The sequence below is a fragment of the Triturus cristatus genome, chromosome 8 (genome assembly GCF_964204655.1).
Source record: "Triturus cristatus chromosome 8, aTriCri1.1, whole genome shotgun sequence".
Classification (NCBI taxonomy): domain Eukaryota; kingdom Metazoa; phylum Chordata; class Amphibia; order Caudata; family Salamandridae; genus Triturus; species Triturus cristatus.
The window spans coordinates 302,017,701-302,033,214 of record NC_140591.1 but is presented as its reverse complement, the minus strand read 5'-3'; the positions used below and the strand labels follow the sequence as shown (position 1 = coordinate 302,033,214).

At 44.4% G+C, this 15,514-nt stretch overlaps 1 protein-coding gene across 3 annotated transcripts in view; it reads right to left on the bottom strand.

The window, feature by feature from the left end:
* Nucleotides 1-15,514, bottom strand: part of IFT88 (intraflagellar transport 88) — a 537,246-nt gene that overhangs the window by 406,631 nt on the left and 115,101 nt on the right. The window lies entirely within an intron of this gene.

The window sequence follows — 15,514 nt, the reverse complement described above, 5'->3', positions numbered from 1 at the left end:
AGTTTCTGAGAAACAAAAACAGCAACATTCTTGATGCACTAGAAGTATTTTCTTACCAGTGGGGTGGATCACTATTGATTTTTCCTTCCCGGGACTTCTATGCCCCGCATGGAGGACCTAGGTAGGAAATATCAGTGCCAGGAGGAAGCACTATACAGGAAAAGACTTCCTATCCACAAACACCAGTGGCCCGTCGTGAGTAAATAATTGGTGATGGTTTTGGACGGTGGAACTGGCATAGGCTCTGCCACGGGAAATCTGTCAGCTAGCTCACTTGTAAATGAGGCAGAAGAACCACAGGTTTAATGAAGCAAAACACCTGCCAGTTTAAAGCGTATGTACCTACTTCGACCATTCCATAAATAATACTCATAGTCTTAAGGTAGAGCTCCTCTTAAACTGTGTGACATACAATGAATCACTACCCAAAAATTATTGTGCACAGAAAAATAGGTAATGCAAACACAAGACCAGTTTTATGATTAACTGACACAGGTCAGTGCTACACATATAAAATGTTACCATTTTTCAGATCTCTAAAAACTACGAGAAGACTGGAGAAAAAAACATCTATGCAAGGTTTAAAGGTGCTTCCACTGGTCACAAATATTAACAGGTTTTTATAGTTCGGGTAACTAGTGGCTTTTCACACATCTAACTTTTTGTATCCCAGTCTTTACAATTTCATAGTTAGTGAGACCTAATCACTTACCTGACAGGGCAAAATACTACAGCTGCCTACTAGAAATTATACATTTATGGTTCTGTAATCAATATAATTCATCACTTTTTACTGTGCATTCGTTGTATACCCATGATTTTGAAGGGAAACTGTTATCTTGTAGAAACAACTATAATTGAACAGGAGCTGTCAACATTTCTTTTTCATACAAGAAGAGGAATAAGCTAGGGTGGTGGGGACAACTTTAGATATAAAGTTCATCAGTTAGTACAAGTAATGTGCATTCCATTTTGTTTGTATCTTGCCAAGGGGAATCAGAAAGCACCAAATAATGTCATTTTTTTAAAAGATCTGCCGCCTATTGTACAGTTTCTTCATTTCTCACTCCTTCCTCTTTGGTATGGGCTATGCATGGCCATCCCTTAAGGTGCAAGAAGGTAATGAAGTCTCCCTGAAGACTGTTTGACCCATGCGCCCCAGGTGATCACTTTCATGAAGGCTGAAAGTGAAAGTTCTATACTCACATATCTTCAAATCTGAACTGGAGCAGGTTGCATTAATCCTATCACATACTCTAAATGTTTCAACTGCCAGGGAATGATTACCTTTGATCACTTCTAATAGTTTTTTGTCCAACTTTCCAATTTTGCCAGACTGTTGTAGTTGTTGTCTGTTAACTGTGTTCATTCTAGTCTCATGATTCACAGGACTGTCCTTCTCCTAAGGTTCCTTTTTGGTTTAACTTGTAAAACGTTCCTTGGAGCCTAGACATGATCTTCTCCACCTTTCCGATGTCTGTGAGGACAAGATCCCTTGTCGGTGGTGTTGTGCCTACTGGTGATTGGTCTTTGCTTCTAGTCTTACTCTTGTTACCCTGGGGGACAAAATAGTCTGTATCTGATGTCTTCTCTTTCTCTTGCTTTTAAGATATGCCATATCTCCTCCCTCTGTGTGCAGTTCAGCCTTTCACCTCTGAGCTGGGAATATATGATGAACACTGTCCCGAGGGTATTACCACTTCTAGCCCTTATACAGGTGATCAGGTTTGTTACATATAACATGTATCAATGCATTTCACTCCCTTGATGGCTATCACATTTTACTGAGTATTCTATTCCTGGCTGTGGCAGATTCCCTAGGAGTATCTTCAAACATCTACCAACAACATTTTCATCTGCTTTAAATGGCCAACTGTTTACAACTAAAGTTTTCAGACATTACACTTTGTTATGTTAACTGTAAATGGTAACGATATGCAGATGTTCAAAATGCCAGAAAATATTTCAGACTTACTCCGAAAAATGAAACGTGTGGCAAATGCAAAACCTGGATAAAAGAAACCCCTATTTGTTCATGTTTAACAGTAAAATGCTATCAAAAGTATATTTGTAGTGTATACGCAATCCTGGTTGAAACGGTAATAGAACTGACTGGATTCCGATTCCCTGAAATACTTTTTCAAATATAAAATATATGTAATCTAGCTGAGGGAAACATATGCTATTGACATCAGTGGACTCCTCCTGTTGTTCACACAAAATCTCCTCTGTGGCTAAGAGTCAGCAGCTGCTAGACCAATGGCAGTCCGCGCAATAAGTCAATGGAAAATGCACTCCAATGCTTCAAGGTCATATGTGCGTATGACTAGGCATTCCAGCAGCCACTTCTTTTGTGTAGGGAAGTTTTTCCTGACCCAGGAAGGCAAAAGCAACAGGAGAGCTGGAATACATGGTGTAAAGACTAGAGATTTTTTTTATCATTGGTTTGAGCAAGAGTATCTGGGCAGACCTAGGGCAGAGTTTGAGCATAAGTAATGTTAGATTTGTGACTTTCGATTTCTATGCTGAAAGGACGTATGGGCTTCATTATACACACATTGAGGCAGAAAAGACAGGGAATTTTAGTCAGATTTGCTTAGACACCATCACTAATCAGTGCTTGCCTACTCCCATATGAGAGTGGACCAGAACAGAAGAAGGCAAGAGGTCCTGCGAGGGAAGCCACTTATCCTCGTGGAAAATCATCCCAGGGTCTGGAGAATTAAGAAAGTCATGGAACAGAGAAAGCTGTGGATCACCCGACCATGACACAAGGTCTGAGTGTGGTGGACAGGAGAGATAAACAGCATTGGACTTATTAACTGCCTTCTAAACAGTCTAAACAATAAGTGAAAGACTGGCAAATTTCTTATTTTTGCCTTAAGAGCGAGCCTGTGTGGCCCCACAAGGCTAGGAAGAAGATGCAAGGGAACCCTGTCAGGGACTAAAGGGAATGAAGATGAAAAGACTAGCAGAAAATTAGAAATGTTCCCATAGTTCTTAAATTATTTATCCTGATCATCATATCTATATGTTTCTTCATGATCTACTATAGGCTCCCCCATAATTCCTTCAAAGTGCATTGTCACTTCAGTGGAACAAGTATAGCTTTGGGAAACATACTAAAAGCAGGATAACATCTTGATATTGGGTCCCCTGATGGCAGAGCGCACAATATTGACTGCTCATGTGGCCCCCCAAGGGACCCCCTTAGTGTCATTAGCTCATGACAGCAGAACAGGGTTTTAGAAGCCTGCCTAGGTTTGAGGAATGTGGCACTAGTATCAGGCAAGGTAGGATATTGGGCAGGCCATAGGCAAGGTAGATATTATTTTTAGGTCTCGCCTGACCCAGCGCATGCGCTGGCCTGGCGAGACTTTTAGTAAGGGCTTCAAAAAATGCTACCATGGCCGGCCTACAGCTTGTGTGCATGTGCGCGCGCTTACGAGCAGAGGCGCCATATGGCTTTCCTCGTCATGCTCATTAAGCGAGGCGGGCGCGCTGCCGACGCTTGTTTTTTTTCTTCTTCTCGCGTGCTTGTTCATCTGGCTTGACAGACTCTGTGTCTTTTTCTCTCCCCTTTCGTGTGGTTTTCCCCGCCTTTTCTTCCTCGCCTGGGCCTGTGACTGCCTTTCTTCCCGATCGGTTCCTTTAGGAGGTAGATGCGGGTGACCCATCCAAACTCTGGTCGCCGAGTTTTGACAGTATTGTATAAAAACAAATTCTAAAACCTACCAGTGCTCAGAAGCGTTTTTTTTTTTTTTTTATAAATGAGGAGTCGCCCCGAGATCGGAACAGCATGTGCGGTTGCAAGTAAACAGCTTAGGGATGCATTGGAAATAGTTGCACAGATTCAGGACTTGCTTGTTATGCTACACCACTTTTTAGTGGTTAGAAAAGGGGCGGTCACATTTGTCAGCTAAGATCAGGCACGCTGGTTGTTAGCTTCCGGCGAAGTGATGGTGAATAACATCTCACTCACCAACCTAGTTGGTGATATGCTTCATCATTGGGTTCCCACCGGAGAGACCGAATGTCTCCCCGGTGTGCTGCGACGCCTGAAGTACAGCGGAGCTGGTTTTTTTGTGTGTGAATGCAGTGCAAATTGTGATAGTGTAAGTTAAAAAATGTCACAGTTTGAACCAATAAGTAATTTTAATAGTGGTAAACTGGACACAGTTAAAAACAATGTGGTGGACGTGAGAACTCTGGTAATAATTGGGACAGCTACGTCCTAAATATAGTGCAAAGTGATCAAAGTGGTCGACATGTTTCTGCTTCTGGCGTTATTACATGAAGCATTCTTCAGGACCTAGTGGAAGGCCACCACGGCGGTATACGCTCGCTAAGGCGTACCCTGACCTGTGGGGTCTGGAACCGCTAAAAACTTACGGTCAAAATAAGGTAACCCTTCAGGATTTCTGAGAGCTTTAGTTCTGTTGAGGCAAGAGTGAAAAAATAAAACAGAACAAACAAACAGTGATTCACAAAATACATGTATAATTTCACAGAGAACAGGCTTAGGCTAATCACACAAAATTTGTGAGTGAGTTTCATGCTCACACAGGGTGAAAATTTCCATATTATCAGAACCTTCGGGAGTTTTCACTCATATCAACCCGTGTCGATAAAGGAAATATCCTGTGGTGCTCGTTAGCGCTAGAACAAATAGTGCCGGAGAATACTACACCCTGGTAGGTGGTGATTACGACAAAAATGCCTGAACAATTCGCCATCACGCTCTTAGTCAACACTACAATCTGGCTGACTTATGGGAGGCGGAAAAAAAACACACAAAAAAAAAAAACGCTTGGTTTTAAAATGGAGATGCGAGGAATTATCACACTGGTTGGTGAACACCAAGAAATCCGTAAACGGTGCTTACGTGATGTTCAAATCAACTTCACTACATGAGTCCGGGTGGGGGGCGGGACCTATAGTCACACTTTAAACAAGGAGTGAAGGAAGTAAAATGAAATTAATAACTTACATGGTGGAAGTAGAGGTACGAAATTCAACACAGCAGAACCTTTACTTACTACGCCAAGGTCACCAGCCCTATGCAAACCTACTCGGCCCTCCTGCGGACTCGGATGTTAGCGTCCGGACCGGGAGAAGTGTAAAAATAGGATGCGCCTCCCAATTGGGAGGCGTAACGTCATCACGCATATCACGTGAGACGGTAAATGCGGAAGGAGATGACTAGACTACTGACTTTTAGATGACTAAATCATAACTTACACGGCTTCCGGGGAAGTCGCCATGCACCAAAAGGTTTATCCATATGAGACCTGGTCAGCAAAGTACCAATCGATTATCGATATCATGGGAAAATAAATTATCGATAATGAATCATGGGAAAATAAGTCTAGCATAGATGGAAGGTAGACATAATGGTAATTATGCACATTTGTCAGGAAAGATTTTAGAATCAGGCATAAAATTAGATGCTCAAGAGGCGAGATGGATTGATGATAAATGCCACTTCCTAATGGGTGTTTGGGACGGACCAAAGGGAAATGTACCCATTGCTAAAGTAAAAGAGCATCTGCAACATACTCATTTATATAACAGCGTGGTCATGTCTTGAATAGTAAATGGCATTTAACAAACTGACTGATTTAGTGTTTATCGTTTTAACACTGTGCCCCAAGGGATATTATCGTTAAAACCCATAGTGTGACTTGACAGGCGATAGATCCAGCGTTGTTCTTTTTCGAACGGGATGTTGGTTGCCCTATACCCTGGTCTAATTTGTTCAATTATAGTCCAGGTCAAATCATCGGGGGTGTGTTTAAAGTGTACATAATGTTCTGTCATTTTTGTGATACTTTTCCCACAGCGGATGGTACTTCTGTGCTCAACACTACGTTGTTTGATTTTGCGTGTGGTCATACCAACGTATCTAATCCCACACGGGCATGTCAGTAGATAGATGACGTTGGATGAGTTACAGTTTGTGTGTGCACGTTGACTCCACACTTTGCTTTGTTCGAGATTCAAAGTCTTGCTGGCTTTTGTGAGGTGACACACACTGCACTGCCCACATGGGAAATGACCTGTCACTTTGGGGAACCCCCAGGCTTGTAATACAGAAGGAATATTGTCAGGTGGTACTGCTTGTGGTCTCGTGTGCACAAGGGCATCTTTGATGCTTCTAGCCTTTCTGAAAGAAAAAAGGGGTTTCTCCCATTTTAAGTTGTTGCTTACAAGGATGCCCCAATGTTTACGAATAGATTTAGTCACAGCATTAGAGGCTGTGCTGTAAGTTGTCACACATGTCAAAGGGATTTCTTCCACTGATTTTACTGAATCCTCCAGTAAGGCTTCTCTGTGTTGATTTTTAGCCCTCTTATAGCTGCGATTTAGAATTTTATCTGGATAACCCCTTCTTTTCAATTTTGTAGATAGATTATTGGATTGAATGCGATAGTCTTCCATGCGACTGCAATTGCGTCTGATGCGCAAAAATTGACCAAATGGGAGGTTTTCTCTCAGGGGTCGTGGATGGAAGCTAGAGAAGGCTAAGAGGTTATTTTTCGAAGTCGGTTTATAGTAGGTCTTAGTTAGTAACTTGCCTTCCCATTTGGTGATGGTCAGATCAAGAAATATTATTTCGTTCTGATCATACGTGTTGGTAAATTTCAGACTGGGGTCGCAAGTATTAATCCATTAAAAAAACTTCACAAGTTGGATCTCAGGTCCTTTCCAGATCACCAGGATATCGTCTATATATCTTTTCCAAAAAGATATATAGGAGGAGAAAGGATTGTTGGTGGTCAGAATGTACTTCCGTTCGAAATCATGAACGTAAAGGCCTGCCACACTGGGAGCAAAGGTACTCCCCATGGAAGTACCGGTGGATTGGAGAAAGAGGGTCCCTTTGTATTCGAAAAAATTCTTTTTGAGAGCCAGGGTGGAACAGTCTACGACGAACTGTTTAGATGTCTGGAAGTCCCAGGGGTTTTCTTCCAAAATCTCACTGATGACCCTGATGGTATCTTCCTGGGGTATGCTGGTATATAGACTTTCTATATCTAAAGAAACCAGGAAAGTCGGATCATCTGTCAAAGTTATGTCTTGTAAAAGAACCAGCAGGCTTTTGGTATCTTTCAAGTAAGTCGGTGTTCCCTGAATCAGAGGTTTTAAGAAAAAATCGCAGTAGATGGAAAGAGGCTCTAGGAGAGAACCAATGCCTGAGATAATTGGTCGGCCAGGCGGTGGAAACTTGTTCTTATGAGTTTTTGGTAACGTATAAAAGTAGGGAACAGTGCCCTCACTTTTAGTTAGGAAATCAGCCTCATTTCTTGGTGTTCACCAACCAGTGTGCTAATTCCTCGCATCTCCATTTTAAAACCAAGCGTTTTTCCTTTTTTGTTTTTTTTTCCCCGCCTCCCATAAGTCAGCCAGATTGTAGTGTTGACTAAGAGCGTGATGGCGAATTGTTCAGGCATTTTTGCCGTACTCACCACCTACCAGGGTGTAGTATTCTCCGGCACTATTTGTTCTAGCGCTAACGAGCACCACAGGATATTTCCTTTATCGACACGGGTTGATATGAGTGAAAACTCCCGAAGGTTCTGTTAATATGGAAATTTTCACCCTGTGTGAGCATGAAACTCACTCACAAATTTTGTGTGATTAGCCTAAGCCTGTTCTCTGTGAAATTATACATGTATTTTGTGAATCACTGTTTGTTTGTTCTGTTTTATTTTTTCACTCTTGCCTCAACAGAACTAAAGCTCTCAGAAATCCTGAAGGGTTACCTTATTTTGACCGTAAGTTTTTAGCGGTTCCAGACCCCACAGGTCAGGGTACGCCTTAGCGAGCGTATACCGCCGTGGTGGCCTTCCACTAGGTCCTGAAGAATGCTTCATGTAATAACGCCAGAAGCAGAAACATGTCGACCACTTTGATCACTTTGCACTATATTTAGGACGTAGCTGGCCCAATTATTACCAGAGTTCTCACGTCCACCACATTGTTTTTAACTGTGTCCAGTTTACCACTATTAAAATTACTTATTGGTTCAAACTGTGACATTTTTTTACTTACACTATCACAATTTGCACTGCATTCACACACAAAAAACCCAGCTCCGCTGTACTTCAGGCGTCGCAGCACACCGGGGAGACATTCGGTCTCTCAGGTGGGAACCCAATGATGAAGCATGTCACCAACTAGGTTGGTGAGTGAGGGTTCTTTTAAAACATAGTGATTCACCTTTCTTATATCTTTCAGCACTTGTTCATACTTGATGGACACACTCTTCCATTGTTTATCTATACCAGGCCTGGGGGACTAAGAGTGGCTCCAAATAATTCCCTCCCTCTCTTGTTGTTAATTTATATGGTGAATAACATCAACATTTTATTTTATCGTAGGTTTAAATAATTCAAACATAAACGGAGTTGGAAACTCTGCTTGAGACACAGGTTTTACTCCAAAGGCACTTGTAGGGATCACAGGGTGCTTTGAAGAGGATGTCAGTGAATCCAACCTGGACACACAGCGGAGGAGCCTTCCATGTAAGTGTGCTGCTGCAGGATCGGGTGTCACATCAGAGGCGCAATATACTTTGCTTTTCCCTTACCTTGAAGGCAATGCGCAGTCTGGCAGGCAGAGAAGGTGACACAGGGGTTGTGCCCTGTACCAGCAGGTCACTGACTGTGCACCCTCTCTGAGTTGGAAGAGACCAGTCTCTGTCGGCTGGAACGCTTTTTTTTTGTTGCAGTTTTATATAGCGCGAATCCAAAATCGGCAGCTCTGACGGTTACCACATCCTCAGTCCTTAGAGGGTGAGGTCGTGAATTGAAGTATTGCGCACCATATTTCATTTCTAACATTTCAGCATCTGTGGACTTGTTTTTTATTTGGCCCAGCAGCATCTCGCTGAATGGACACAAAACCCACTTTTCCTGAGGGATTGGTGAACCTTTCAGCAAGACCCCAGGAACCAGGGCCGCATTCATTACCCCTGCCCTAGCAGTGCATGGGAGCTCAGTCACAACATATCTGGAGATACAACTCACTGTGTTCGTGCAGCTGTTTTGGACTCGGTTATATGGGGATATCACATCTCTTTAAAGGGCCGTGTTAAACTTTTTAGAGACATTCTTAACCATTTGAAACTCAATGCTAGTTTGCCACAGTTGTGAATATGTTTCTTTGATATGTTCCTAAAGGTTCATGTTAGCAGTGCGCCATACATTCTTTAACCGCGAGCATTTAAAACCCTTAAGGCGACTTAGGGTGAATGCTTTATTAAACCCCCTCATGCCTCCTTTTATCCAGCCTGCTCTTTCATATCAAATGCACTTGCTCTGAACAGGGATCTTTCAGCGCCATTGTCTAATCAACAGGTATCAAATTGTGAAGAGAGTACACGTACAATCCTTGTGATCTTTGTTTCTTATTTGTGGGTGGGGGGGCACATTTCAATTGATGCTCCTCTCGGGTGTTCAGTCTGTTAAAATTCTTGCTCTTTATTTTAGGCTTTGCACAAATGCATGGTACATGTTTATAGGCCAAACAGGTGCTTCTGCATTACATAGTGTGCTACATTTGCATAGAACATGTGCGTGTGTTTGTGTGTGCGCGTGTGTGTGCGTACTTGCGTGTGTGTGTATAGCTACGCTTTGATTTTTACTAAAATAAGCCCTCAAGAAATCAGAAAACTACCAACATGCCAGAACTTGGAATAACAAAACACCCCTTTCGATGAGCATTAAACATTGTGCATCTCAATGTGAAGGTCGTCCTTGTCAAAGAATGAATGGGGCTCCTTCAATCTCTAACATTGGTGAGGGGGAGGACTCGGAGCCCACTAAGTTCGACACCCTAAAATCTGGACCGGGAAACGTGCAATGTATGTATGTAAGTGTGATCTTGTTAAGCAGCTACCTAACTGAACTTGGCACCCCGAGAACTGAGTTCTAACGCCAGCTTTGACGCGTTGATACTACAGAGTAGTGTGAATCTGGTAAAATAGTGGCCCATGTGCAAAACATTCCAAATATCTGTGATTAAAAAAATGTAAGAAAAGGATGCACTATTCCCACCAGCATCCATTTTCTTTGATTTGGTCTCAACTAGACTCCTCAACCTGTGCAATTCTATGTGCAAACTCCTCATGTTTCAGATGGTTTTGATACAAGAAATCTTTTCTAGCACTTCCCTGCTCCTGATAGCAAGGGCCATGCTATAACGAAGACTAAACAAATTTAGTATGAACCCCTCTACTTGCAGGTCCAGTTGACAACAAAATGGCAGCCACCATTAGTCAATGGCGGGCAAGTGATAGGTGCTTCCTTTTTAGGTCGAGCATTCGAGATCTCTTGTATATACTTTAGTATATACTTATTAGTATATACTTATATGTGTGTATGTACTTTGTGGGCTCTGGAGATCAGCCCTAGGACTTGTTTCCTTTACAGTACACGTGACTTATATTTCCTCTTTACTTCCCTTAATAAAAATGTTGATATTACTTTCGTTCATTATATTCTATACCTATGATTAAGTTTGAATATTCTCAACCATGTAGAATGAACTTAGAGAAGAAGGAGTGTTCTTGACGGTATAGACTGCACGGTAATGGAAAGTAACACTTCCGTGATTGCATGTCACTACATACTACAGAGTGGAACATGTTGTACGGCGTAAAAGTTTGACTGGTTTTAAAAATACCACCCCTTACCCTAGGTGTGCAGAGGGACCCCAGCCTTTGTTTTGAACCGCATTTCATCTTTCCTTCTCTGCGTGTAACAGCTGTCTGCTCTGCTTTTTGCTTGCAGGCATGCCATAGCATTCGGTTGTAAGGCGTGGAGATATTTCTGTTACTGTACACCTGGCTTTCTCTGAACCCAGCTCTCTTGCACCAAGGGAGTCACCTGGGATTATATTTCTCAATTTCCGGTGGTGCTCTCAGAAGCTAACGCTGTGCACAGTGGCTAGAATTCATTAATCGGCATCTCTGTGCCTGTTCGTGACCGCTCTGTCGTAAGCTTTCTGCGCACATAGTGTGACCTCCAGCTCCAGACTAAACCATGTAAGAATGTGGGTGTTTCTTTTCCCCCTTTTGTGCCACAAGTCCTGAAGTTTCAGAAGTACTGTTGCGTCATCTTTTGATCGCGAGGTGACGCAGAGCAGCCTGAGCACACATGGGATGGCATGGCAAAATCTTCCATAAATGCCACATGAATTGTATTTACTGTAAAATGCGTGCTTTTATTTAAATGTAATTTGCTGCTGACGCTGATATGCTCTTAAGTATCCAAGTGCGGTTCTTTTAACGTCACAGGATGCTTGTTGGTCGCTTTGGCGCGTAAGAATACCCCCCGAAATAGGGTTTTTATAAATGTGCATCGAAGGTGAACTCAGGGTAGTGATGTGTGGGTGCACATGGGCATTTCACAACAGTTCATGCAAATGTTTGCTAGAAAGAGAACAACTGGAGCCTCTTCCCGTGAGATCTCGTTAGGTCTGGCTGGAGGGAGCAGCAGGATACATATTGTTACCAATACTTAAACATCTACATAATAGGCTTTTGCTAATCCCCAGAGGAATATTACTCTCACCTCATGCTGTTGGCTCTTAGTGGTATAATTTTGCCTCCTATGGAGGGCTTGCATTAAACTGCATATGGGAATAGTGTACATTTCAAAAGTACAGAATCCTCACACATCATATCCTTTATTTTATACATGCATTGCATACACAAAGTGGAAAATTACTTTAAAACTATATATATTTAGTCAGGACTTGTGTTTACGCATGCATTTACCTTGCCCCTTTTGTTGAGTCCCTTTAGGTTGGAGCAGCCTGACCCAAGAGGGCCACTCAAATCTTGCATAGCTATGAAAACGTTTACAGCTGCCGTTTTTTTTAAATATTGTTATTATTATTCAATGAATGTGTCATGTATTCATTGCCGCCTAATTGAAAATGATGTGGGGTTCTGCTGCACCCTCAGCTCTGAATTGTGACAGGGCAGTACAGAAGATTTGAGACAAAGACTTGTGCTGGAGCTGAGCCCCTCCAACACACAGCGGAAAAAACGGAGTGGAAGAGTCAACTAGCATTGGCATAGCCAATAGGTCTCACTTTTGGGACCTTATAAGTATTTAGTTATGCAGCACAATATCCTCGATGCAACAACATCAATTGTTGCTTGGCTAAACACTTATAAGGTCCCGAAAGTGAGACCTATTGGCTATGCCAATGCTTGTTTTAAAAGCCCTGGGGCTGGAAATGGAAAAAGCAAGGAGAGTTTTCTTCAGGTTTTGTGGTAAAAGGTAGGTGCCCCAAACCTTCTTTGGTTTCTGACCCGTCTCTCGGTTCCAGTGAACCTACTCATTGGATTTCTGACAAAGGAGTGGTAATGTTCCTTTTAGCTACCAAGAGTTACAGAGCTCCTCACCCATACCAGAGAATCGAAATTTGCCTAGCATAGTAACGGTAAGTTTCAATTCTATTAAGGACACGGAGGCGAGGATTATGCTTATTTCCTTCTTCGCTTTAATAACATATTTTTACCACAGCAGCCAAAAAATAGAAAACAATCAACATTTCTATCCTCAAAACAAGGAAAACGCTCTTGAGAGAATAATCACGAGCACAACCAAAGTTCGTAAGACTACAGCTCCCATGAATCACAGTCCCATCCAAACGTAGTCCTTCCTCAGTGTTAGCCTCCAGTAGAAGGTCTGCCACATCCGTTGTCCCTCCTCTTTCTTCGCGCGAACGCCTCCACGTTATTGGTCTTGTTTGGAACCATCATTCCCTGAAAGCAAAGCACAAGACGTAAAGACCCTGAAACTGCATAATTCATCACCACAGCATTGTGAATCAAAGATTAGACATGCCAACATCATGTAGTGTAACAAAAACATCTTACTTACTGCCATATGGGAGGGCTCGCACAGATTGTGCCAAGGGAGGGATAATCCTCGCCTCCGTGTCCTTAATAGAATTGAAACTTACCGTTACTATGCTAGGCAAATTTCGATTCTATGGCAGGACCGGAGGCTCCGATTATGCTAGTTCAAAGCTTACTTACCACCAAATGTGCTAAATCCACCACCGGTTTAAAATAAAACCGTTTAAAAGTCGAATCCGAGGACCAGTCCGCAGCTCGCATTAAATCCTCCAAGCGAGCCCCCAGGGAGAACGCTTTCGACGCCATTGCTCCTCTGGCAGAATGAGCACCAAACTGCTTTGTGTCTATCCCCGCCTCTTGCATGACCCACCGCACCCACCTAGCAATGGTGGGTGAGGAGACTGCATTGTGCGGTTTTCTTAATGCAATGAGAAGTTGTCTCTCGCCCGGAGGGCATAACTCAGAGGTTTTATCCTCATAAGCTTTCAGACAGTTTACGACACAAAGTTTGGGCACCTCCACAAAGGCGGGATACGATATTGACCTTGAAGCCGACTTCGTTCGGCGGCCAATTGTAAAAGTCACGCCATCCGGAGAGAACACTCGCGCCGAAATGTCCAGCGCACGCACATCCGAGACCCTGCGACAAGAGACCAGACACAGCAGCATGGCTAGCTTCGCCGAGATCTCCTTCAAGGACAGGTACTGATTCGACTGCCAAGATAAGAACAAATTAAGAACCACATTGACATCCCATAAGACGGAATAACGAGGTTCCGGGGGCAAAGACAAACGAATTCCCCTCAAAAGACGACAGACAAAAGGGTGTTCACCCACCGGCACACCCTCTATTAGACAATGGGCCGCTGAGATAGCCGAGCGCATTGCGTTAATGGTTTGATAGGCCAGGCCGTCCGTTGCCATTTCGGCCAAGAAATTTAGAATGGGAAATATGCCCGCGACCACGGGATCCAAACCCCGTCGAAGACACCAACGAAACCACTTCGTCCAGGCGGACCGCAGGCGGACCGATAGCGTCTGGAGGTGCTTGCAGCCCAGGCTTTTGACAAGAGGTTCTCAGCCGATCCCGAAAGGCCTGGGAGCGACCAGCGTCGCCGGAAAGCCGCCATCCCATCAGGAGGAGAGAACCCTGAGCGATCAGGTGGTGTTGTTCCCTGTTCGGATTCAGAAGAAGATGAGGAAACAGGGGGAGTGGGATTGGAAAATCCCAAGAAAGTTCCAGAAGAACTGGAAACCATACTTGGTATCTCCAAAACGGCGTCAGCACGACCATCTCTGCTTTCTGCCGGCGAGCCTGCGCCGCCAACCTCACAATCATGGAGAACAGAGGAAACGCATAACTCTGTTCCTGACTCCACTCCTGCAGGAAAGCATCTGTTGCCTGCGCCAGAGGGTCCGGCCTCCAACTGAAAAACCTCGGAAGCTGATGGTCCAGACGGGACGCAAACAGATCCACCAAGAAAGGGCCCCAAAGTGTGGCTAACCACTGAAAAACCTGAACGTTCAGCTTCCATTGGCTGGAATCCCGCAAATGCCGGGAGTGCCAGTCTGCCACCTGATTGGCCTGACCCGGCAGGTACTCTGCCGTTACGGATATGTGATGATCCAGACAAAACCCCCAAAAGTCTTTCGCTAGGTTCGCTAGAGCCTGCGACCGAGGGCCCCCCAGGCGGTTGATGTAACGAACCATGGAGATATTGTCCATTCTCAACAGGACGCACGAGCGAACCCTGTCTCTGGTCCAAGACTGGATCGCGAACGACCCTGCCAGAAGCTCCAGACAATTGATATGTGGCTCCTGCTCTTCTAATGACCAAGCGCCGCCAGTAGAGAAGTCGCCGCAGCGAGCGCCCCACCCCGACCTGCTGGCATCGGACTCTATCACCATGTCGGGAGCGGCTCCGAAAATGGCTCTGCCAATCCAGGCATCCATGTGGGCGAGCCACCAGGACATTTCCTCCTTGACCTCCTCTGACAGAGACACCTTCTGGTCGTACGACACGCCCCTCCGAAGATGATGTGCTTTCAGGCGCTGCAGCGCACAATAGTGCAGGGGACCCGGAAAGATTGCCTGGATGGATGAGGAGAGAAGACCCACCACCCGGGCAATCTGACGGAGGGAGGTGTGGGACTTGGAGATAGTCTGTCGTAACAGGTGCCGAATCTTGGCCAACTTCCGTTGGGGAAGGCTCAAAGACGCGTGAACCGAATCTACTACGAACCCCAGGAAGACTATATTTTGAGTCGGGTGTAAGATCGACTTGTGCCCGTTGATGATAAAGCCCAAGCTTTGCAAGAGCGACACCGCCTGACGCAGGTGAGAAAGTAACCGCTGCGGGCATTGTGCCATGAGAAGGATATCGTCCAGATATACAATCATCCGCACCCCTTGGCTTCGCAGAAACTCCACTACCGGATGGAGCACCTTCGTGAAGCACCAGGGTGCCGAGGACAGCCCGAACGGAAGGACGGTAAACTCGTACACGTGCTGTCTCCACTGAAATTGCAGAAAACGGCGATGAGGAGGGTGGATCGGGACAACCAGATACGCGTCTTTTAAATCCAAGCGGGCCATCCAGTCTCCCTGAAGGTGCACATCCCGAAGGAGGTGGA